The sequence below is a fragment of the Mytilus galloprovincialis genome, chromosome 6 (genome assembly GCF_965363235.1).
Source record: "Mytilus galloprovincialis chromosome 6, xbMytGall1.hap1.1, whole genome shotgun sequence".
NCBI classification, from domain to species: domain Eukaryota; kingdom Metazoa; phylum Mollusca; class Bivalvia; order Mytilida; family Mytilidae; genus Mytilus; species Mytilus galloprovincialis.
Genome location: NC_134843.1, coordinates 25254079 through 25280586, shown reverse-complemented (window position 1 = coordinate 25280586; position 26508 = coordinate 25254079). Strand labels below are relative to the sequence as shown.

At 31.8% G+C, this 26508-nt stretch overlaps 1 protein-coding gene and 1 long non-coding RNA gene across 2 annotated transcripts in view; one reads left to right on the top strand and one right to left on the bottom strand.

Moving 5' to 3' along the window:
- The window catches only part of LOC143079246 (sodium/hydrogen exchanger 8-like), an 84614-nt gene that overhangs the window by 21686 nt on the left and 36420 nt on the right, over nucleotides 1-26508 (bottom strand). The gene's annotated exons all lie outside the window — the stretch shown is intronic.
- On the top strand, nucleotides 19153-20157 carry LOC143079249 (uncharacterized). The gene is made up of 2 exons (XR_012979367.1): nucleotides 19153-19279; nucleotides 19955-20157. It is a non-coding gene; the product is annotated as an uncharacterized LOC143079249 (long non-coding RNA).

Here is a 26508-nt window from a genome sequence, read left to right as displayed (position 1 = left end):
TTCACTGATCCATGAAATGAGGTTGAAGTCAAGTGAAAACTGTCTGACTGGCATGAGGACCTTGCAAGGTAAGCACATACCAAATATAGTTATCCTATTACTTATAATAAGAGAGAATTTAACATTTCAAAAAATCTAACTTTTTTTCAAATAGTCACTGAACCATGAAAATGAGGTCAAGGACATTGGACATGTAACTGACAGAACCTTCGTATCATGAGGCATCCATATACAAAGTATGAAGCATCCAGGTCTTCCACCTTTCAAAATATAAAGCTTTTAAGAAGTAAGCTAATGCTGCATCACTATCCTTATGTCAAGCTTTCTGTGACAAAAGTCACAGGCTCCACAAAAATCAAATGCAGAATATTTAGAATGTCAAGGTTTTTTATTATAAAAAAATATTTCATATTTCAAATACAAGAATTGTTCCTGATTTTTTGGAAGTTAAATTAGTATGTATTTACATATTAAAAACTGAACATTTTTATATATATCTGTTAGTAGTTTTTAGATCTCAGAACTCTAATTTTTTAAGAGAAAATGTAAAAAAATGAAGATAAATAATAAAAGAAATATTGCAAAGTCACAAATTATAGCTTGAATTTATCAATGCAATATTTGATAATATTTCAATAAATTGAAATAAGTGGGGGTTCGACATCAACCCAATAAAACATTTAAAAAAAAGACATCTTGTTTTCAGCTATGTGATGAAATAAGAAAAAAAAGAAAAAAATAATACCAATCAACTAAAAATCAGCTAATAACACACTAAAATGTTGTGGTTAAAAATTTATGAAACTTCAACTGTTTTAGATAGATGAAACAGCTAGCTCTTAGTTCACATGACACCAAATGACACAGTAATTAACAACTGTAGGTCACAAAATGACGTTCAACAAAGACCTCAAATCATTTATCAAAATGTAGAACAGCACTAAAAGTTCTGTTCCTTTGAAAGATTGGTCTTTTTCTTGTATGTTATGTGAATTTAATGTTAATCCATATCCTGTCTTTCTAATTAAAATATCATGTATGTTTAAATTAATGAAGTAGGAGTCGAATCTTCTAAGAATTATATTTAAATTATTTTTGTCAGTGTTTTCTTTTCAATAACATCAATTTATGAAAAATAAACTAGCACAACATATAGTATAACCAGATGCTCAGCAGGGTACAGCTTTATACAACCGCAGAGGTTGAACCCTGAACAGTTGGGACAAGTATGGACACAACATTCAAGCTGGATTCAGCTCTAAATTTGGATTGTGATTAAAAAGTTGACACAGCATAGGTTTCTGACACAGAATGAATGTGGTCTAATGAACTTAAAAAATTTTTTTGCCTTTGAGCAATTCACTATGCTGTTGAATATTAATCCTCTCAAAAAATATGTTTGAAGGAATTTTCTTTTTATTTATGAAATCTGAAATGAGAAAAATTGACCCCCCCCCCCCCTCCCCCCAATTTTTTTTCTCACATCCCCCTTTCCCTTATTCCAAAACTGATCTCAATTCAAATTTTTGATGGAGTTTGCAACAATAACTACTCATTTAAATACATCATAAAATATTAAAATGTAAAAAAAGTGCTTGTAATCACTGAATGGTAAAGATTGTTTTAATTTATTAGTTGGTAGTAAAAGTGAATATACATTGTATATTGCATAAAACAATGATTTAAGTTGATTCAATTACTATTCTGGACAAAGAAAGATAACTCCAATTTTCAAAGAATATTTCATAACCAGATGCTCCGCAGGGCACAGCTATATACGACTGCAGAGGTTGAACCCTGAACAGTTGGGGCAAGTATGGACACAACATTCAAGCTGGATTCAGCTGTAAATTGGGATTGTGATTAAATAGTTGACACAGCATAGGTTTCTGACACAGAATGAATGTGGTCTAATGAACTTAAAATATTTTTTTTTTGCCTTTGAGCAATTCACTATGCTGTTGAATATTAATCCTCTCAAAAAAATGTTTGAAGAAATTTTCTTTTTATTTATGAAATCTGAAATGAGAAAAATTTAACCCCCCCTCCCATTTTTTTTTCACATCCCCCTTTCCTTTTTTCCAAAACTGATCTCAATTCAAATTCCTAATGGAGTTTGCAACAATAACTACTCATTTAAATACATCATAAAATATTAAAATGTAAAATAAAGTGCTTGTTATCACTGAATGGTAAAGATTGTTTTAATTTATCAGTTGGTAGTAAAAGTGAATATACATTGTATATTGTATAAAACAATGATTTAAGTTGATTCAACTACTATTCTGGACAAAGAAAGATAACTCCAATTGAAAATTTCTTGCTATTGCACAATATTGTGCAATTAGATATTTCTTGCTATTGCGCAATACTGTGCAATTGAAAATATTTGCTATTGCACAATACTGTGCAATTGAAGATTTCTTGCTATTGCGCAATACTGTGCAATTGAAAATTGCTTGCTATTGCACAATACTGTGCAATTGAAGATTTCTTGCTATTGCTAAATACTGTGCAATTGAAAATTTCTTGCTATTGCACAATACTTAATATAATAATTTTGGATCCTGATTTGAACCAACTTGAAAACTGGGCCCATAATCAAAAATCTAAGTATATGTTTAGATTCAGCATATCAAAAAAGCCCAAGAATTCAATTTTTGTTAAAATCAAACTTAGTTTAATTTTGGACCCTTTGGACTTTAATGTAGACCAATTTGAAAACGGGACCAAAAATTAAGAATCTACATACACAGTTAGATTTGGCATATCACAAAGAACCCCAATTATTCAATTTTTGATGAAATCAAACAAAGTTTAATTTTGGACCCCGATTTGGACCAACTTGAAAACTGGGCCAATAATCATAAATCTAAGTACATTTTTAGATTCAGCATATCAAAGAACCCCAAGGATTCAATTTTTGTTAAAATCAAACTAAGTTTAATTTTGGACCCTTTGGACCTTAATGTAGACCAATTTGAAAACGGGACCAAAAATTAAGAATCTACATACACAGTTAGATTTGGCATATCAAAGAACCCCAATTATTCAATTTTTGATGAAATCAAACAAAGTTCAATTTTGGACCCTTTGGGCCCCTTATTCCTAAACTGTTGGGACCAAACCTCCCAAAATCAAACCCAACCTTCCTTTTATGGTCATAAACCTTGTGTTTAAATTTCATAGATTTATATTTACTAATACTAAAGTTATGGTGCGAAAACCAAGAATAATGCTTATTTGGGCCCCTTTTTGGCCCCTAATTCCTAAACTGTTGGGACCAAAACTCTCAAAATCAATCCCAACCTTCCTTTTGTGTTCATATACCTTTTGTTTAAATTTCATTGATTTCTATTTACTTATACTAAAGTTATTGTACGAAAACCAAGAATAATGCTTATTTGGGCCCTTTTTTGGCCCCTAATTCCTAAACTGTTGGAACCAAAACTCCCAAAATCAATCCCAACCTTCCTTTTGTGATCATAAACCTTGTGTCAAAATTTCATAGATTTCAATTTACTTAAACTAAAGTTATAGTGCGAAAACCAAGAAAATGCTTATTTGGGCCCTTTTTGGCCCCTAATTCCTAAAATTTTGGGACCAAAACTCCCAAAATCAATCCCAACCTTCCTTTTGTGGTCATAAACCTTGTGTTAAAATTTCATAGATTTCTATTCACTTTTACTAAAGTTAGAGTGCGAAAACTAAAAGTATTCGGACGACGACGACGACGACGACGCAGGACGACGACGCCAACGTGATAGCAATATACGACGAAAAATTAAAATTTTTGCGGTCGTATAAAAACTGTGCAATTGAAAATTTCTTGCTATTGCGCAATACTGTAAGTGCAATTAGATATTTCTTGCTATTGCGCAATACTGTGCGATTGAAGATTTCTTGCTATTGCACAATACTGTGCAATTGAAGATTTCTTGCTATTGCGCAATACTGTGCAATTGAAGATTTCTTGCTATTGCACAATACTGTGCAATTGAAGATTTCTTGCTATAATGCGCAATATTGTGCAATTGAAAATTTCTTGCTATTGCACAATACTTAATATAATAATGTTGGACCCGGATTTGGAACAACTTAAAAACTGGGCCCATAACAAAAAATCTAAGTACATGTTTGATTCAGCATATCAAAGAACCCCAAGAATTCAATTTTTGTTAAAATCAAGCTAAGTTTAATTTTGGACCCTTTGGACCTTAATGTAGACCAATTTGAAAACAGGACCAAAAATTAAGAATCTGAATACACGGTTAGATTTGGCATATCAAAGAACCCCAATAATTCATTTTTTGATGAAATCAAACAAAGTTTAATTTTGGACCCTTTTGGCCCCTAATTCGTTGGGAATAAAACTCCCAAAATCAATATAAACCTTCCTTTTATGGTCATAAACCTTGTGTTAAAATTTCATAGATTTCTGTTTACTTATACTAAAGTAACTGTGCAAAAACCAAGAAAAATGCTTATTTGGGACCTGTTTTTGCCCCTAATTCCTAATAAACTGTTGGCACCAAAACACCCAAAATCAATCCCAACCTTCCTTTTATGGTCATAAACCTTGTGTTTAAATTTCATAGATTTCTGTTTACTTTTACTAAAGTTAGAGTGCGAAAACCAAATGTCTTCAGACGACAACGACGACGATGGACGACAACACCAACGTGATACCAATATACGACCAAAACATTTTCAATTTTTGCGGTCGTATAAAAAAATAGGGGGAGACGTTTGTATTAGGAATACTTTTATGCTTGAAAATGAATTGTTCAGTCTAGAATATTTTTTAAACAATGAAATTCAATAGCAATGAGTTTTTTAAGACAATCTACCTCTATTGTTATACCTTTTACTGTAAACATGGTAAATGATTGATGCTCAGTTTGATTCTACAGAATAAAAAGCAAAAAAAGAAAAAAAAAGAAAGAAAAATTGACAAAATGAAAAGAAGATTTTCTACATTGGGACACAGATGTCCCATGAATGTGAAGACTTTCAAATACAAAAATGATGACACAACCAACTACAATTCAAAGATAACAAACACCAACTACACCCCAATGCTGACACCACCAACTACATCCCAATGATGACATCACCAATGACATCCCAAATGATGACACCACCAACTACATTCCAATGAAGACACCAAGACGATGACATCACCAACTACACCCCAATGATGACACAAGCAACTTCACCTCAAATGATGACAACACCAAATACATCCCAATGATGACATCACCAACTTTCTCTCATTGATGACAACACTAACTACACCTTCAAAGATGCACAACCAACTACACCCTAAATTTTGACACCACCAACTTATTAACATCCAATGATAACACCACCAACCACACCTCAAATAATGACACCACAAACTTTACCCCAATGATGACGTCACTGACTACACCACCAATGATGCCACCACTAACTACACCTCTAAAGATGACACCACCAACTACGCCTCAAATTAAGACACCACCAGCTACCAACTATGTAATGATACCACCAAATACACCCTAAATGATGACACCACTAACTACATCCTAATGATGACACCACCTAGATGATGAGACTACCAACTACACCCTAAATGATTACACCACCAACTACACCCTAAATGATGACAGCATTAACTACATCTTACTGACATGAATTATCATTGATATGGTTATATTTATAAATTAAATGTTTACAAAATTTAGAATTTTTGAAAAACTAAGGCTTTTCTACCTCAGGCATAGATTACCTTAGCTGGATTTGGCAAAACTTTTAGGAATTTTGGTCCTCAATGCTCTTCAACTTCGTACTTTACTTGGCCTTTTTAACTTTTTTGGATTTGAGCGTCACTGATGAGTCTTTTGTAGACGAAACGCGCGTCTGGCGTATATACAAAATTTAGTCCTGGTATCTATGATGAGTTTATTTAATGATGACACCACCTAGTTGATGAGACTACCAACTACACCGTAAATGATGACTCCACCCCAAATGATGACATCACTGACTACACATTCAAGTCCTCTGTTTCTGTATTGGCACTGGTATAGATTCTCGGTCAGCTGTATTGGCCCTCGAACCTACGGGTCTCGCGGCCAATGCAGCAAACCTTCAATCTATACCAGTGCCAATACAGAAACAGCCAGTTAATAACACCATAACATTAACTTTTTATTAGGGCCATATAATTATATAACATATCCCTTTTTTCAAATAATGAAATTCGTTCAGTTTATACACATGAATTGCCTGAGAACTAAACGATGATTGCAAATTTACAACAATTAAAACATTTTCAATAGATTTTGACATTCATTTTTTTGAATTCATTTTAAGTACCATCAGAAATAAAGCCATTACAAACGAACTGGAAAAGAAATTAATTAACGTTTATTTCAACCTATCAAATTGCACAGGTATATAATTTATATATCATCCTGTGCATGTTAAATTGCTTTTTATTTTGTTTGAAAATTATCGATCACATGCCTATATATAAACGATATAATGGCTAAAAGTAATACAACATAGATCTTCTAGCTTGAACTCGATCACCAAAGCTCGTTAATCATGACTTATTACATTGTGATACTATTTTTACTAAACTATTTCTTCCAACACTGGTTTGTTCTTGGAGTGAACATTGGATCAAGATCTACGGAACCCAATCTTACTGCATTAAAAAATTTGGAAACAAGTTCTGTGACTGACCAAACAAGGATTTTGGACAATCAGCAGTTTACCTACTCGACAAGTGTATCACCATATGAAGCTTTAGTCTTATCAGATCCATGCTATGAGTACGGGACTTGTGAGTTTACACAAACTTTAATGGAGGAACAATATTGTAATTGTGACGAACAATGTCATCAGTTCAAAGACTGTTGTCATGACATCAAATACAATGAAGAGTTAAATTCAGTATACACGCCATATTATCAATGCTACCAATCATCTGATAACATATACAAAGGCCTGTTTGCAGTGGCTAAATGTCCACCATTGGAAGATAATACAACTATTCTACACCTTTGTCAAAGTGATAATTTACTGCAGGTGGGACCATGCGTTGTTAATGATGACATTATATTCAAAAATAAGTACTGTGCATTTTGTCATAATATTACTTTGTATAAAACATTTGATCTGAAATTAAAACTTATTGGAGTACCCACATCAATTATCCATGAAAACATGTCGAACTCAGACAGAATGAATCATATTTTCCACATGAGCAAAGGCTATAAACTTATACCTCCAAAAGATACAGTCATTCGTGCATGTATGCTACAACTAGCTAGCAATAATGACACACTATATCAAATGTTCATCAATCCAGTATATCTATTTGAGAAGAGAATGGTACATTTATACAGAAACTATTTCTGTGCTCCTGCCTCTAATCGTCACTTATTTAAATGCACGGCTGGAAATTATGATAGATTAGGTCGAGATAAAATTTACCCAATGACTATCCTATTTTCTTTCACAGAAAAGGAAACGAAGAAAGAAGATTGCACCAAGATGACTTACCAGGTAAAAAAATACTTTGATTCGTTTGTTTTCTAGGGTACCAATTTTCATGGCTTGAGGAAAAATTCTCGGTTTTGCAAAAATCTGCATACATGCCTGTAGCAAATTTGTACTTCGTTGAATATTTCAATTCATGGTTTACCTTTACCAACACAATCCACAAAAATTGGTATCCCACAAATAATAAACAGCTGCGCCATGAGGGCAGGATACACCCGTCACTTTTTCAAAGAATAAAGTTCAATAACGTCTCAATGTCATAACAGAAATTTATAAAAAAGTAAATTTGATAGATACAAAACAGTCACTTTAGTTTCATGAAAACTACTCAAAGCAGTCAAAAAAACTGGAAAATCCCCATTTTTAATGAATAAAACCCCATAACTTGGAAAAAAAATATCTAAAATTCATAATAAACTGTTATCACAGAGATATTTTTAACTTACTTTTATTGGTACGGATTCAATATCTCCTTAATTTTATCATGCCCGTTTTATATAAATCTTAATGTTTATCATGCAGTGCTATATTTTAAAAATCTGTTTGTTTTAGAATTTTTAACATGGGCTTTCATATTTTATTGTAAATACTTATATATGTGAATTGATATACGTTGTAAAGCGCTTAGAGTAATTTTAGTTTTATATAATGCGCTGTTATAAATACTGTATAATAATAAAATAATAATAATAATAATAATAATAATAATAATAGATATGTCTCGCCTTTTTGTAATTTTGATTATGCAAATGTTGAAATCAAAATAGAAATACTTTAACATCTTACACAAGTTATGGAAATATTATATTCAAAGTCAATGAACCATGACTGCATGAGTTACATGGCTAAATAATCTCCATGTAATTGAGATGTGCCAATGCTAATACAACTGCATACCAAATACCATTGACTTAACTATTATAAGTCGTTCCCAAACCTAAATACAAACATAAACTTGTAAACTATGTAAAAGTATCAAAGTCAATGAACCATGAAGAGGGGATGGGGCTATATAATCTCCATGGAAACAATATTTGCAAATGCCAATAAATTTGCATACCAAATATCATTAACTTAACATAAGCAGTTCATCTTAAACTGATCTAATCACAAACTAATACATATAAACTAAGATAAGTTTCAAAGTCAATTGACCATGACTAAGGGGGCGGAGCCAAATTATCTCCATGGAAATGAAATATGCCAATGCTTATACAACTGCATACCATATATCATTGATCTACCACTTGTGGTTCCCCATAAACTGACCTAATCACAAACTAATACATATAAAATAAGCAAAGGTTTCAAAGTCAATAGACCATGACTGAGGGGGCAAGGCCAAATAATCTCCATGGAAATGAGATATGCCAATCCTTATACAACTGCATACCAAATATGATTGACCTACCACTTGTGGTTCACCATAAACTAGACCTAATCACAAACTAATACATTGTTGACGGCGCCATTGCCGCCGAAGCCGGAAACAGCATACCTATGTCTCGCTTTTTGACTCCGTCAAGGCGAGATAAAAATCGAATGGGAGCTCACATCAATACATATAAACAGTTCACCAAAGTTTCTTGCAAATTGGTGAAAGGGTTTTTGAGTTTTTGTCTGAAACTGGAAAATCCCCCTTTTTTTAAAGAATAAAAGCCCATAAGTCGGAAACATGAAATCTTAAATTTATAAAAATCCAAAGGGAGCTCATGTCAATAGATAAAAACAATTTAACCAAAGTTTCATGCAAATTGATTTACTTTGATAAGTGTTATTGAGTTATCGTCTGACATGTTAACGGTATACCATAATACGTCCTGTAAACAGGCATACGAAAATGAGTTCACAGTACATGTATTAAGAATCTATATTCTAGTAGTACTGTCTTATAAACAATATATATATATATATATGTCTGGACCTTTTATACCTGACGTTACAGTATGGGTTTTGCTCATTATTGTAGGTCATATAGGGACCTATAGTCCCTTGCAGCTATCTCATTTGGTCTATAGGAATCAGGGATGGGGTAATTAAAATTGTAATGGTAATTAAGTGTAATGCATTACAATTTTCCATGTAATTGAATGTAATGTGTAATTGGGCATATTTTTAATTACATGTAATGGTAATTTAATTAATTACATTGAAAAAAGCATGTAATGCTCAATTACTTTTAAATTACATTTCAATTACATGTACTTTTATGGTGTTAAAGATAAGGATTTATGTTTAATTATATAATGTCTGTAATTTATTCTGAAGTTTTTATATCATTTATCTGATCTACAGATTTTGTCTTAAAATTTAAAAAATGTGAGAATCATATATTATAGTGCTGTTCCGTTTTTTAAGAAAGATCTTTTAACTAAATAGATTGACAAGTTATAAATCACCTTGTTAAACACAACAAAACAAAATGTGTCACTGTGAAACATCTTCCTTAGACAGTTCATTTAGAATTTAAAATCACTGATGTCTGCATACAATCATTTTGTCAAATTAGTATACACAAAAGGATTATAGAAATAGAAATTAACAGCTGTAAAAACAAACAGCAATTAATCAGATTACAATGTCCAGGGGCAATGCCACTATTACATGTATTTTATCTAATTAGCAAAATATTGCTTATATTTAGACATTATATACATTGTTTGTACTAAAATAAATTTTCAATACTGTGACAAGAACACTTTTTCAATATTTTTAAAGTCAAATAATTTTTTTTTTTAATTTAAATGATTTCATTTCTGAGATGTCAAAATACCCCTTGATGCATTGGCAAGTTAATAGGAACAAATTCCCTCTCCTTTCAATATGATGATCTTCTAATCATAAAACTTCCATGTTCTGATCAAGCAATATTTAGTACATTAGCTCCTGTTCAAAGACTATTTACAATTGCTGTTTTCAGACCAGACAGATTCAGACCAAGGAGAGAGGACGAAAGACGATAATATAACCTCCTTGTTCAGACTAAATGACAAAACATTAAAATAACTAAATTAAATGATTATCAAATGCAACGCTTAAACTATGTTTATATGAATATGTTATACATGCATTATATATACAATGTACATGTAAAATATTGTTAAAAAATATCATGATGAAATGTAATGTGTAATTTAATTAATTACTTCAGTACAGTAATTGTAATTTAATTAATTACATTTCAAAAACTGTGTAATGTGTAATTTATGTAATTGATAATTTTTGCAATGTAATGTGTAATTTAATTAATTACATTCCAATGTAATTGACCCCAAGTCTGCTATAGGTAGCTCTATAAACACTTGAACAAGTTTATGTGGTGATCCCTGATGTTAACATATATAGCAATTCAGAAAAACAATTCAAAGCTTATTTTTCTTAATACTTTCTAATATAGGTCGGTCATTTACAAACGTATCAATCGTATCGTATACGTTGACGTATCCGCATCTGCAGATATATAAAAAAAATATTATGTGATCCCATTAATAAGACCATGCTTCATTTAAAAAAAACTAATTGGAATCTCTTTGAAACAATGAAACATACACTTTGAATATTTGTGATAGTGGTGTTTTGTAAGAAAATAAATAAGGGGTTCTGTCAACTACTTTTACATGCCCTTAAAAAGGAGCCAATGTAGGGCAGGTACACAATATTCATACACAATCCTTTAATAATCTAGTTAAAAAAATATTTCAAGATCTTATATGAATATACACAAAAAAATCTAATGTACTACTTATACATGCAAGGGACTTTGAATATTGTTCATTTGCAATTTTATCAAAAAAGGTAATCGAAAAGTACTGAGTATCACTCTTTTTGTCAATTTAATAACATTTTTTTTACGTGAGCACAAGTTCACACATAAACAAACGATTTTACCGTATTCACTCCTATCATGCATGTAAACAGTTCCAACTATTCGGAATATCTTTAAAAGTCGGGTTACATATATATTCCACAAAAACTCGATATATAATTTCCTAATTGTTTTGTAAATTGCTGCATAAGAAATTAATCAGTCGCCCATTTGCATTATTGAAAGTACATAAAATTAAAGCTTGGGATCATATACTGTTTTTTGGTATATCTGCAGATGAGGATACGTCAACGTATATGATACGGTTGATACGTCTTTAAATGACCGACCTATAATAAGAGAGCACACAATGTCTTCCCTGCTCTTCTGATCATGATTAAATTTTCGTTCAAAGTCTTCAAGATGAAGTTTTTACTACCAACTAATCACATTTTGTTTCCTTTATGCAAAAAGTGTGAAAATTGACTGAGTTGTGGTACAACTATGAGATGCTCCCTCAGGTAAAAAACCGGTTTGTATTGTTTTCATTGTCCTTAATTGACATGGACACCAGGTAACTTCACAACTATAGGTGAGTTAAAGAGTTTATCTGAGTCAGTGAGTGGACAGTATCAAAGTAATTCAGGTGTTTGTTTATTTTTGAACCTTCTGAAGAAAGGGAAAAAAATGCCCATCAAAAACCAAGAAAGATTCTTTCTTAAATACAAAATGCATTTAACTTTTATATATCTAGTGGATGCTAGGCATTAAAACTTTCCAAACAGCACAGGTAAGTCTGTACACAGAGTAGTTTTTGAGGTGAAAATATGGCCATATTTGTCCATTTGTTATGATGAACTTTAATGAAAGTCAGATGAACCTTTTCAGACACATATATATATATATATGTTTACCTTAACCTTACGATCATTCCATAAAACAAATATAGTGGACCTTTTTGCATATAGTATTTGAGAAACAGACCAACCAACAATGTTTTTGTAGGTGCTGAAACTAAATCTATTGACTATTTCATTGATGGCTATTGTTTTACATGAAGGGACAAGTATTGTATGTTCATCATCCTTTCCTTCGTCTATATCACCCTGCTCAGTCCCTGGGTAATTCTCTTATCACTGCCTTGAGGCGTGAGCAGAACTTATTAAAATAAACAAGCACTTTTACCTGTACAATGTAACTGTTAAAATATATACGTATGAAATGTTTGGATAGTTCAGGTAAAATCCCGTTTAAACTGAACAAAGGAAAGAAAATAAGTGATCAAAAGAGATAGGTTTGTAATTATATTAAAGGTACTCAATATTTTACTTTCAGATGAATGGGAGTAACCAATGTGATTTAGAAATTTACACAAATTTTATCAGCAATCTAGAACCTTTCTACCTTGTATCCAGTGTGTCTCTGACAAGACAACAGATATTCACAGTTGCTTCTGCCTATTGCTGGACTTTGACCAAGGTCATTGACACAGAAAACGTATCTGTTAAGGATATTCTTCTCCCAAAAGGTGAAAAAAATGTAGCTGCCAAAATAAACTTGCAGGTTATTTTCACCAAACCATCTTTTTTACATGAAATAAAACAAAACGAACATCATATACACAACTTAATGTGGAATATGTTTTGGACTGATGAAAACAACACTATAGAAATTAGCAAAAAACAAAGTTTACCCCCGACACTGCAAAATGAAACTCTCCACAAGATAGGCGTAAATCAACAAACACTTGATATAGTTGAGGATATTGAAAGGAATGGTGCAAATATATCTAAATCTGTGACCCTTGGCTGTAAGAGGATGACAGTGTTTGCTGATCAGAATGGACTGTTCCAGATACAAGCAACAGATGCAGTCTGCCACGAATATTATATAAACCAAGATTTCAAGGATAGCCAAGAACTGCCCTACTCTATCAAAGCTATCCTGACATACGTATGCTTTTCGGTGTCTGTTGTGGCTTTAGTTTTTTCCATTTCAATGAATAGAAAATTTAACCTTTCTTCAAGTATTGCAGGTTCAAACATGGAAAACATATCTATTTCATTGATTGCTTCAAATATTTTGTTTATGATTGGTAGTTATGCCTCCAAAATAGCATTCCTCTGTTACACTATTGGGGTCTCTCTTCATTATTTGTGGCTGACTGTCTTTTCTTTCGTGTTGATATCAGTATTTTATATAGCTAAGAATCTTACTTCAATGAAATCAGGTAACAAAACAATAAGACGAACTGGAAATTTCACTAAGCATTCTTTTACCATTACTGGCTTGTTGATTCCAGTTTTATTTGTTGGCCCAGCTGTCATACTAGATCAATTTGACGTTGCTAATTTATCAGCAGGATATGGAAATTCAGTTTGCTTTCCAAGCAGGTATCCAGCAAATATCATATTCTTTAGTGGACCAGTAGTCTTTTCTACGTTAATCAATTTTTTTGTACTGTTACGAGTTATAGTACAAATTTGCCTAATGCGTGTGGAAATGAGAAATCTCATTAAATCTTCATACTTCCAAGATGCAAAACTGTTTTTTCGCCTCCTCCTTTTATCGGGTATCTTTTGGGTTACAGGCTTTTTATCAGGTATTTTGCAATCAGAATGGCTTGAATACATATTCATATTACTGTGTGGTCTACAAGGTTTAACTGTTTGTGTTGCTAACATGACAACAAGACATATGTATAGTAATGTAAAAGGAACGTTCAGCAAAAAATCTTTCAGTACTAAGGTAACCTCTGTGACATAATGCATTTTGGTCTAAATTTATCAGTGTTCATTCATACATTTATTTACTGGTAAATATCCGATACGATATCACCTAAATTATATTCTACTTAGTAATTGTGTCATCAACACTTGGCTATAATGCATTTTAGGAAAGTCTTTTAGACTGGGGGTTTGATAATATAAATTTAATTCAGTCCATGTTTGGTTGAATTAATAGCCTGTTTGTTAGAAAGAAGATTTCGAAATATTTTTCAATGAACAGATAAACTGACCAGAAAAAGGGAAATATAAGGATGTCCTTTCGAACTACTTGAGCTAAAATTAGAAACTTCAGCACAATATTTATCATATTACATCATCTTTAATAGTGTTGTGTGAATTATTGCTCGCTGTTGAACATTGTGACTCAAATAACTTTCTTTCATTAGTCATTATCCCAGTAGGTATAAAAATAAGAAGATGTGGTATGATTGCCAATGAGACAACTTTCCACCAGAGACCAAGTGACATGTCAATAGTGTTAGCTTAATATAAAGGGTATCTGCATTGTTGAATGAGTGTTTGCTGTATTCCAAAATGTATCTGCATTGTTGAATTGGTGTTTGCTGTATTCCAAAATGTATTTACATTGTTTAATTGGAGTTTACAGTATTTCAATAGGTATCTTCATTGTTTAATTTGTGTTTCTGTATTCCAAAATTTATCTGCATTGTTAAATTGTTGTTTACATTATTCAAATAGGTATCTGCATTATTAAATTGTTGTTTAAATTATTCCAATAGGTATCTGCATTGTTGATTTGGTGTTTTTTGTATTCCATTATGTATCTGCATTGTTGAATTGATGTTTGCTGTATTACTATAGGTATCTGGATTGCTGATTTGGTGTTGCTGTATTCCAATAGGTATCTTGATTGTTAAATTGTTGTTTACATTATTCAATAGGGTTCTGCATTGTTGATTTTGAGTTGCCGTATTCCAATAGGTATCTGGATTGTTGAATTGTTGTTAACATTATTCCAATAGGTATCTGCATTGTTAAATTGGTGTTTCTTGTATTCCAATAGGTATTTGCAATGATGATTTGGTGTTGTAGTATTCCAAGAAGTATCTGCATTGTTAAATTGGTGTTTAATGTATTCCTAGAGGTATCTGCATTGTTGAATTTGTGTTTGCTGTATTCCTATAGGTATCTGAATTGTTAAATTGTTGTTTACATCATTCCAATATAGGTATCTGGATTCTTAAATTGGTGTAAACATTATTCCAACAGGTTTTGATTGTTAAATTGATGTTTGTCAGATTCCAATAGGTATCTGCATTGTTAAATTGGTGTTTGTTGTATTTCAATACGTATCTGCATTGTAGATTTGGTGTTTACATCATTCCAATAGGTATCTGCAATGTTGAATTGGTGTTTACAGTATTCCAATAGGTATCTGCATTGTTAAATTGTTGTTGACAGTATTCCAATAGTTATCTGATCTGCATTATTTAATTGGTGTTTACATTATTCCAAAAGCTACCTGCATTGTTAAATTGATGCTTACATTATATCAAAAGGTGTCTACATTGTTAAATTGTAATTTACAGCATTCCAGTAGATATCTGCCTTGTATAATTGGTGTTGCTGTATTCCTATATGTATCTATATTGTATTAACTGTTATCTGCTTAATTTCAATTAGTGTCTACATAACTGAATATTCATGTTTTAAAATAATGTTTTAAATGTTATGAACTTTTTTGTAAACTATTAAAGTAGATTTTGTCCTTATCTTATTTTCTTTTTATATTACAAGTAAACTATTCATGCAAGACCATGTTGATCAATGCTGTCGAAGTATAAACGACTGCTATTATTCATATCAGAAAATTTTGTAAATACATATAGATAATTTTTTTTATTCATTGCAGATTTTTTTAACTGAAGACTTTATAAAAAGTTCTCTGTAATGACAAACGAAATTCTAAAATTCCAAAATAAAGAGAAGTATTCTGGAATTATTTGTTTGTATTTAATGAAACAAATTGACTACATCTGTTTTTAATCGAGTTAAAGATTAAATAAGTTTTTTGTCAGAACTAATGTTCAGGTTTTAGTTTCTGATATGTAATAAATTATTAAAATATTGGACATAAAGGGATGTGGTGTATTAATTCATGACATAAAATTCCTCCACGTTTGACAAAACTCAAAGAAATTAAACTACAGTTTATAGCTATTGCAATTTTTTTTTTTATTTCTGTGAATCATGCGACTTATCGGGTCGCAAATATATAAACTTGCATTTCGATATCAAATACATATAACTCTATGCTCAACTTCCTGAATTCGCCATATTTAATCTCGCATTTTAGTCCATTCTTCAAAATTCGCAATAATAAAGCACGCAACATTTTTTGCATTTACAGTATTTAACTTAAGAGATGTAAATGTCAATTTGATAAGATAACAAGTTAGGAAATAAGTTAACATTCAAAAATCTGTATTGCAGTCAGCTGGAATCATCCTGCTAGAAATATGTTATTCTATCAGTATAAATCATAAATAAACTAGATGTTTCTGTGAACTAATATGGGGCAAAGATTTATAACATGAAAAACAACAACGCATGCACCCATGTGTTGTCATGCTTAGACCACCCCAATTGCAAGTGAAAGTATTTGAAAACAGAAAGTGGGTGTCCAACAGAATAAAAAAAAAGAACTTGAGAAAAGTGTGATGAAAAATTTGAGGTTCATACATCATACTGTAAATTGAAATAACAGCAAACAGGAATTTGAAATAACAGCAAACAGGAATTTGATGTCCAACAAATCCTAAGAGTGCTCGCATATTAAAACTCATCACTATTTAGCAGCTGATCACCAACTACAAATTCACTCAATTCATTTGTACATGAGAAAAGTGTGACAAAAAAATGCAGTTGATTCCACATTATGAAAAATCCAAACAGAAACTTGCTGTTTAACAAATACCAATATTATCACGCTTACAACTAATAAATTTAAATGCAAGCCGCTGGCCAAATATACACCTCGTTTTTTATAACTAATTGAAATATAGATACATTGAACTGAATTTGTGTTTTTATAAGATAACATTTAGAATGTTAATTAAAAAGTGAAAGTTTGGAGTGTTTTATGCTTGAATTTTTTACTATTTCATTTTCGGCAAATGGTTGTTAAATGGCAAAATAAAATACAAGATTAAGTTTTAACTTATACTGAAGTTTTTGAAAAATTTCTCTGCACTACTAGTATACACAAAATTCTTTACAAAACTCAAGAGTGCCAATTTGTGAATACATTAAAGTACAATTTAGGTCAGTAGCGAGGGCACGAAACTTGCAAGAAAAAACTTGTGTGTAGCTTTAGAAAACCTGTTGGTAAAGGTACCTAGGAATATAATTTATACCTGAATTCTTACCATGTCGATTGACAATAGATTAACAAAATATATGGAAACATTAAGCAGTATCAAATTTATTTTTAAAACAAAAAATAGAAGCAAAAACATTTAGGTGTTGCTTAACTTTTGGCGAGGTGTATATAAAGTCATTCTCTTCAGTATAGCACCTGAGAAAAGAGTCACGGAAATATTTGATAGGCAAAAGTCGTGACAAACAGACTGAAGTATATACATCATGTACACATGGTACATGGTGAATGCAATATAGTCCCCACTTTTAAACTGGAGGTATACTATACATCTTTCATACTTTCTTTTTATAAAGAATTTTAACCTTAAATAAAGACAACAGTAGTATACTGCTATTCGAAATTCATAAAATAATTCATGGGAGATTGCATTTATATTCATTTTATTAAATGTTGGCCTTTTATGCTACTTCGATCACCATCAGCAAGAGACAGGGATAAAATGAGTACAAATTTTAGCCCTCATGAATTATTTCTATTCTAATAGGACAAAGACAGTAATCATTTCAGATTGAAGTGTTCCAAGTCAAGGCATAAACATGTATTTTCTTTCCTTGAAATAACACACAGGAATATACTGTAAAAGCAGAAATTTTCGTGGAGGATTTAATTTCTTTAATTTCGTTGAAAGAATATATTTACGACATTAAAAACCACCATGAAAATTTAACCTTCATATAATATCACTTCCATTGAATGGAAACAACGAAATTAAATCCCCATGAAATCTTATAGAGAGACATAACCACGAAGTTTTGACCCCTCGGAAATTAATGTTTCTACAGTATTGACCTACAGGCCCATCCCTAGATTTTCCATGCAGCTCTACTTTTTCCATGATAAAATGATGGAAAATTATGGAAATTTTGGTTTTTCCATGGAATTCCATGGAATTTCATGGAAAATATTCCATCACTGATTGAAAACTTATATGTGTCACTTATTCCATCATTTTCCATGATAAGATGGAAAACTTTCCATGGAATTCCATGGAAAATGGGATGGAAAGTAGAATAATAATAAAACTTTGTAGATGGAAAAGAAGATAGAAAGTGGACTTAGAATATTTTTGGGATGGAAAGGAGGATGGAATCTTGACTAAGAATATTTTTAACATGGAAGAAAGGATAGACTCTTGACTTAAAATATTTTTGAGATGGAAAGAGGGTTGAATGATGACTTTAGCATAGACAAAATGTACACACAAATTATTTCCATACATTAATTCTTTATCATCAATTAGACATGTGAGCCAGTGAAAGAAATGTAATGTACCATCTGCTTTTCATAATCTTTGTGTAGTGAACAGGAAATGACATGAACATTCAGTGTGAGGCCAAATGAAGGGTAGAACATGCATGGATTTATACGTTTTTGTACAATTATTATTATTACTAAAAACAAACAGATGGTAAATATAAACAATAAATGGATATTTTTTTATTATGATGTATATAAAATATTCAAGATATAGGTTATTAACAGTATTCAATTGGGTCACATTTCAAAGAAATCAGATAACTCCTTATATAACCCCCAACACATTTAGAACTTGAACTTGCAATGGATATACAAGCAACAAGCAAATAAGATGTCTTCTCTCTAGACCAAAATGTAGTTTACATTGGATGAAGATGAAATAGTTCCAAATAGTTCTCGACATTAAAAAGTGCAGATTTATTCTCTGATGACTTGCATTGAATGTTGGATTTATGAGCATATCTTTTGGTAAGTACACTGAATTAGATTCCACCATGTTGATTGTGTGCAGGGTCCTTTAGTTTGACATAATAACATAATGAAAATACCTACTAGACAGTAGATTTACACTTATAATATGATTGTGTAAGACAAGACAAACTGTATAATGTATTATACTGATAACTAATAATCCACTAATAAAGTAATTTGGTTATAAAATTTAAGATCTGTGGAATGGTTGCATATGAGACATAGATCCGTAAAAGTAAAAAAGTGTATCTTTATAACAAACTACTTATCAAAACAAAGATCTAAAAACATGGACAATACCCATGATAACATTTATATACAATGATTATAAAAATCAAATATTCAAGACAAAGGCTGTAACAATCTTTAAACTTCATGACTAGTTTCTTGGGACTGGTACATACAGCACAGCAATGAGTTTAAATGTATACTTCAGTTTAAAACAACAGTTGTGAATCCAGGATTTTGAAGAGGAAAGAATATTTTGTTAGAATTCAGACATTCCAAATAAACATTTTCATTTGTGATTTAACAGATTTCTTTTGATTGCACAAGCTTCCCCCATAAAATAAGTATCACGTGAACATGCATAGCACCCACTAAAGTTTTTAACCTTTATTGTGTTAAGAACATGATTTAAAGAATATTTTTTTATTTAAATTATATTTTTAGGTATCATGAGGAATAAATGAAACTCCAAAAAATGGTTAATGATGTTCTACGAGATGGATCATCTGAAGCCATGTTGACAGAAGTGACATTTATAACCTTAATTTCTTGTTATAAAGGCAGTGCAAACATATACCAATGTTTTTGCTTATTTATTGTATTTATTATAAATGTATAAAAATAATCTGAAATAAAGGTTAAAATGATGGTTGAGTTTAATTGCTTTTACTGACCAGTGCAAGACTCAAAAGACCTTACCAAACTGAAACAATGCATTGCACCTAGTTTTTTTATGTTCATTATTACAGATAAGGTTAAACAGTTTTTTTTGTCAAAAGGTTAATTTGAGCAATCCATTTTCAATAGAATTCCATGGAAAAAGAAACATCATTGAATATATTTCCATGGAATTCCATGGAAAATGTTTCAGATGGAAATATTATTTTTTCCCTGTTTTTTCCTTTTTATTTTCCATGGAATTCCACGGAAAACAGGTTCCAATACTCCATGGAATTCCATGGGAAAATATTCCATGGAATTCCATGAAGTTTTCCATGATAGGTGATGGAATATCTAGGGATGGGTGTGGCTAGAATGCTGTTAAAAGATTATGATACGAGGCTGTTCTATTGACAGCAAACTGTATTATCCTGCATGGATTGAAATTTGCAAATCTGAAACCCCAAGTAAAAAATTTTGTAGGGTTCAGAAACGGAAATGCCCAAATCTTTTTTGGCTTCTTTAAGGTCTATAACAATAAAAGCTAAAATGGTGAAATTAAACTCGACCTTCTTTTACAACATATCTAAATTTGAAAATATCAAAGTGATTTCAAGTAAATGCAGTTATTAATTTCTATGTCATTTGGTCTCTTGTGGAGCGTTGTCTCATTGGCAATCATACCACATCTTTTTTATATAGACACTGTTTGACAGCGCCCGACCTCCCGCCCTCTGTACATCACCAAATTCATAAGGGATATATATATTTTCCTTAAAAAAACTGGTTAAATATGTAATTATTAGGTATGTTTCTGTCCTTAACAAAGGAATTCATCCTTGTTATATCTAGCAATCACATTTCAAAATGGCAATAAGAAGACTTTCTCTATTGTCCAGTTTCAATTTCATAAATCCTATATATACATTTACAAATAATGTACTATTATGTCACAATGACATCATATTTAAGACCTATATATCATTTTCATTTGTACAATTACATACTTTTTACAATTGAATAGATGTAATAAATCTGACTTTTATTTATTTTTTTAAAAGGGATTTTAACAAATTTGACTCCTTGCTTGTTTATGTTTCTGTGTCTATCAATATCTACCTAAAAAGTGTCATCAAATCGGAACAGAACAAAAAAATCATGAAGTTTCTGATCAGCTTACGTACAATATATACATGTATACTCACAGCGTGTGAAGGGAAGCACACTGTCAAAGTTTATTAAATATATTTAATACTATATAAACAGAAGCGATTCCTTGCAGCAGTCTTGGTCATTCGTCTGAAGTCTTCGAAGACGATGGCCATGATACGAATATGCGTGATTATTAGAGAAAGGATATTTGAGATCGTTGTCTATTATATAAGATACTATTACTTCAAGTGTAATAAAGAACATGTTCGTTCCTGTTAGTATTCTCTAATATGGAATTGCATTCATGATTGTAATGCAACAAAGAACAGGGTTGATGCCTGTTCTTTAAGACTTGTACAACTTGTAGTCTGTCAAGTATGATTTTACAGTACAAGACAAGTGTGTTCGCTTGTAGGGTACCACAATGTACCATTAGGACAAATCGTAGCTTGTAGGGTACCACAATGTACAATTTGAGATCGTTGTCTATTATATAAGATACTGTTACTTCAAGTGTAATAAAGAACATGTTCGTGCCTGTTAGTATTCTCTAATATGAAATTGCATTCATGATTGTAATGCAACAAAGAACAAGGTTGATGCCTGTTCTTTAAGACTTGTACAACTTGTAGTCTGTCAAGTATGAATTTTACAGTACAAGACAAGTGTGTTCGCTTGACCATTAGGACAAATCGTAGCTTGTAGAGTATCACAATGTACCATTAGGACAAGTCGTAGCTTGTAGGGTATCACAATGTACCATTAGGACGATTCGTAGATTATAGGGTATCAGCATGTACCATTAGGACAGGACAAGTCGTAGCTTGCAGGGTACCACAATGTACCATTAACACAAGTTATAGCATGTAGGGTACCACAATGTACCATTAGGACAAGTCATAGCTTATAGGGTACCACAATGTACCATTAGGACAAGTCGTAGATTGTAGGATACCACAATGTACAATTTGAGATCGTTGTCTATTATATAAGATACTGTTACTTCAAGTGTAATAAAGAACATGTTCGTTCCTGTTAGTATTCTCTAATATGGAATTGCATTCATGATTGTAATGCAACAAAGAACAAGGTTGGTGCTTGTTCTTTAAGACTTATACAACTTGTAGTCGGTCAAGTATGAATTTTACAGTACAAGACAAGTGTGTTCGCTTGTAGGGTACCACAATGTACCATTAGGACAAGTCGTAGCTTGTAGGGTACCACAATGTACCATTAGGACAAGTCGTAGCTTGCAAGGTACCACAAATTGTACCATTAGGACAAGTCGTAGCTTGTAGGGTACCACAATGTACCATTAGGACAAGTCATATTTTGTAGGGTATCACAATGTACCATTAGGACAAGTCGTAGCTTGAAGGGTACCACAATGTACCATTAGGACAAGTATGTCAACTTGTAGGGTGCATAATTGTATTGACAAGTTTGTTTCTTATGGAGGACAAAGGAGTAGGTTCAGTAAGACCCCTTTTAGGCCCAAAAATATAGCAGTTTTACAAAATTGTGAACATGTTATTTTTAGCTATTTACTGGAAAGAAGAATGCTTCTGCTTCATAAATATGGGCTGTTTTCGACAATACAATGCACATATATCGGGTACTAGCATCATTAAGTCATGCTAAATTACTGAAATCTTCACAATTTAAGCATTTTAGTTAAATTTTAGACAGTTTCCGTCTTAAATGAAAGTGGCCGCATTCGTGTTCATTCATAAAATTGAAATGTAAGTTTTATTTGATGATGATAGATAATATATATAAAGGTTGAGGATGAACACGGATGTGTCCACTTTCATTTTTGCCAAAAACCAACTGAAAAGTGACGTTTTTGGCATATTTGATAGATTTTTCATATTTAGGCTTGAATTGGTGCGTTTTTAATGATTTAATCAGTTAAAATCTTTCACACAAACTAATTGAATCAATTGAAATAGACACGTAACTGTTTAAAAAATGTCCAAAATCTTTCGTTAGATGAACCTGAAATGTGAGGCCAAAATCAGCCCTTACCGGACCTACTCCTTTGTAAAAGTGCAAATTTGTACCAGTTGTATATATTTAAAGATTATAGATAGTTCATTAGAGAATGCAAAGAGCAGTTGTACATATTTTAGTTCATTGATGTCAATTTATGAATACAGTTTACTTGTTCAATATTTTGTAAAGACACCATTTTGGATCCAGTCTTAAACTGGAAACGAACCTATTCTAAAATAGAAATAGACATGCTTACCCTGTGCACACTTTACACAATAAATTAAAAGTCTCATAAAAAATACTCCAAAAACTAGAAGAAAGGAAAAAAGGAAACTTGCCATGACCTCATCAATTACGTCATTGAAGTTGCCTTGGAATATCTGTATTTAGGTACACAGACACTGTTCCAAATCTTATATTAAGTTAATAACCTCTTGAGATTTTTATCAGCGGTCCATATCATGTTTTATCAAAGTGAATTTCCTCTGCTTTAAGCAAATGACAAAATAGAAATTTATGGTCATACAATAATATGAAATAATAATATGGTCTCAGACATTATATTTAGTGAATTAACAAATCTGTTAACTTAAGTTGATGTTAAAACTTTAAACATGAGTGCACACACTGAAATGTCTCGCCTTCTTTACTAATCATTGATATTATGTTGACAGTCCTAAATATAAAGCTTTATTACAACTGTCACATAAACCTAACATTAACCAAGAAAACTAAACAATGACCAATGCACCATGAAAATGAGGTCAAGGTCAGATGACACCAGCTAGACATGTACACCTTACAATCATTCCATACACCAAATATAGTAGACCTATTGCAAATAGTATAAGAAATACAGACTAAAACACAATAACTTAACTATAACCAGTTGGACATGTACACCTTACAGTCCATCCATACAATGAATATACTAGACCTTTTGCTTATAGTATCTGAGATATGGACTTGACCACCAAAACTTAACCTTGTTCACTGATCCATGAAATGAGGTCGAGGTCAAGTGAAAACTGTCTGACAGTCATGAGGACCTTGCAAGGTACGCACATACCAAATATAGTTATCCTACACTATTTATAATAAGAGGGAATTTAACATTACAAAAAATTCTAACTTTTTATTCAAGTAGTCACTGAACCATGAAAATGAGGTCAAGGACATTGGACATGTGACTGACGGAAACTTCGTAATAAAATTAACGGTACCAATTTTCTTGCACCAGATGCGCATTTCGACAATACATGTCTCTTCAGTGATGCTCATGGCCAAAATATTTGAAATCCAAAGCTTATATACATGAGGCATCTATATACAAAGTATGATGCATCCAGGTCTTTCACCTTCTAAAATATAAAGCTTTTAAGAAGTGAGCCAACGTAGCCGCCACTGAGGCTCGACAAAAATAATGTTTTACTGCTTACAGTACAATGACGTTATGATTATTTTGATAGTTTTGTGGTATTTTTACATCACTTTGGAATAAGTTTACCTAAAAATGTACCTGTAACCCTATCATTATTGTGATTTCATATCGTTTGTTTGCGTCCATAAAATATGACAGCCCCCTCGAGATTTGGCTCTAGATTAAAGAGAATAGTTATATCATTGTATGCATTTATGTATAATAATAGAATGGCCTAAATGAATCTTTCATATCCAAAATTAGTTAATTTTGAAATAGTTATTTTCCCTCTGTCCTAAGGACACCAGGGAAAATAACATTTCCTCAATTTAATAATTTAGAATATTAACTTTTCATGAAGGCCATATTGTATACTTATTGACTGGGTATGAGTGGAATAGTAAGTTTATTGTCCTCGAGGTGTAACTATTGCCCTGAGGCATAGCAAAGGACAATAGTTGTATCCGAGGGGACAATAAACTTACCATTCCACGACTATCCAGTCAGTAAGTGTTTTATTATACCGAAAGAGACGACAGACAATAAATGTCCAGGCTAAATCAACTATCGTAATATAAAAACCATACTGTTTCACGTTTACTTCATATATATTCTGAATGCTAACACTACGTCCTGCACTGGTGTCAACCCAAGATACAATATGTTAAACGCGACGTCGTAACTCCGCAGTATTCTCAACATTATCCAATCCCGTATACATTATCCAATCCCGTATCTCAACATTATCCAATCCCGTAGCTGCATTTAAAATTCCACGTTATATAATGACGCTTGCGGTCAAATAGTTTCACCGAGGTCCAATAGTTGAAAACTATTGACAGGTCAAATAGTTAAACGCTTGCAATTTGAACCAGATGTTCCACAGGGCGCAGGGTCTAAGAACTAAAACTTTAAAACTTTAAATTTTAAATTGGACATTACCTATTATGGTCCAATATCCAAAATCAAAATACATGGTTAGATTCAGCATATCAAAGAACCCCATGAATTCAACCCTTTAGACCTCAATCTGGACCAATTTGATAACCTGGCCCAAACATCAAAAATCTAAATACATGGTTAGATTAAGCATATATCAAAGAACCCCATATATACAATTTTTGCGGAAATCAAACAAATCTTAATTTTGGACCGCAATTTGGACCAACTTGAAAACTGGGCCCATAATCAAAAATCTAAGTACATGTTTAGATTTAGCATACCAAAGAACCCCAAAGATTCAATTTTTGTTGAAATCAAACAAAGTTTAATTTTGGACCACGATTTGAACCAACTTGAAAACTGGGCCCATAATCAAAAATCTAAGTACATGTTTAGATTCAGCATATCAAAGAACCCCAAGGATTCAATTTTTGTTGAAATCAAACAAAGTTTAATTTTGGACCAAGATTTGGACCAACTTGAGAACTGGGCCCATATTAAAAAATCTAAGTACATGTTTAGATTCAGCAAATCAAAGAACCCTAAGAATTCAATTTTTGTTGAAATCAAACAAAGTTTAATTTTGGACCCCGATTTGGTCCAACTTGAAAACTGGGCCAATAATCAAAAATCTTAGTACATGTTTAGATTCAGCATACCAAAGAACCCCAAGGATTAAATTTTTGTTGAAATCAAACAGTTTAATTTTAGACCCCGATTTCGACGAACTTGAAAACTGTACCCATATTAAAAATCTGAGTACATTTTTAGATTCAGAATATCAAAGAACCCCAAGAATTCAATTTTTGTTAAAATCAAACTTAGTTTA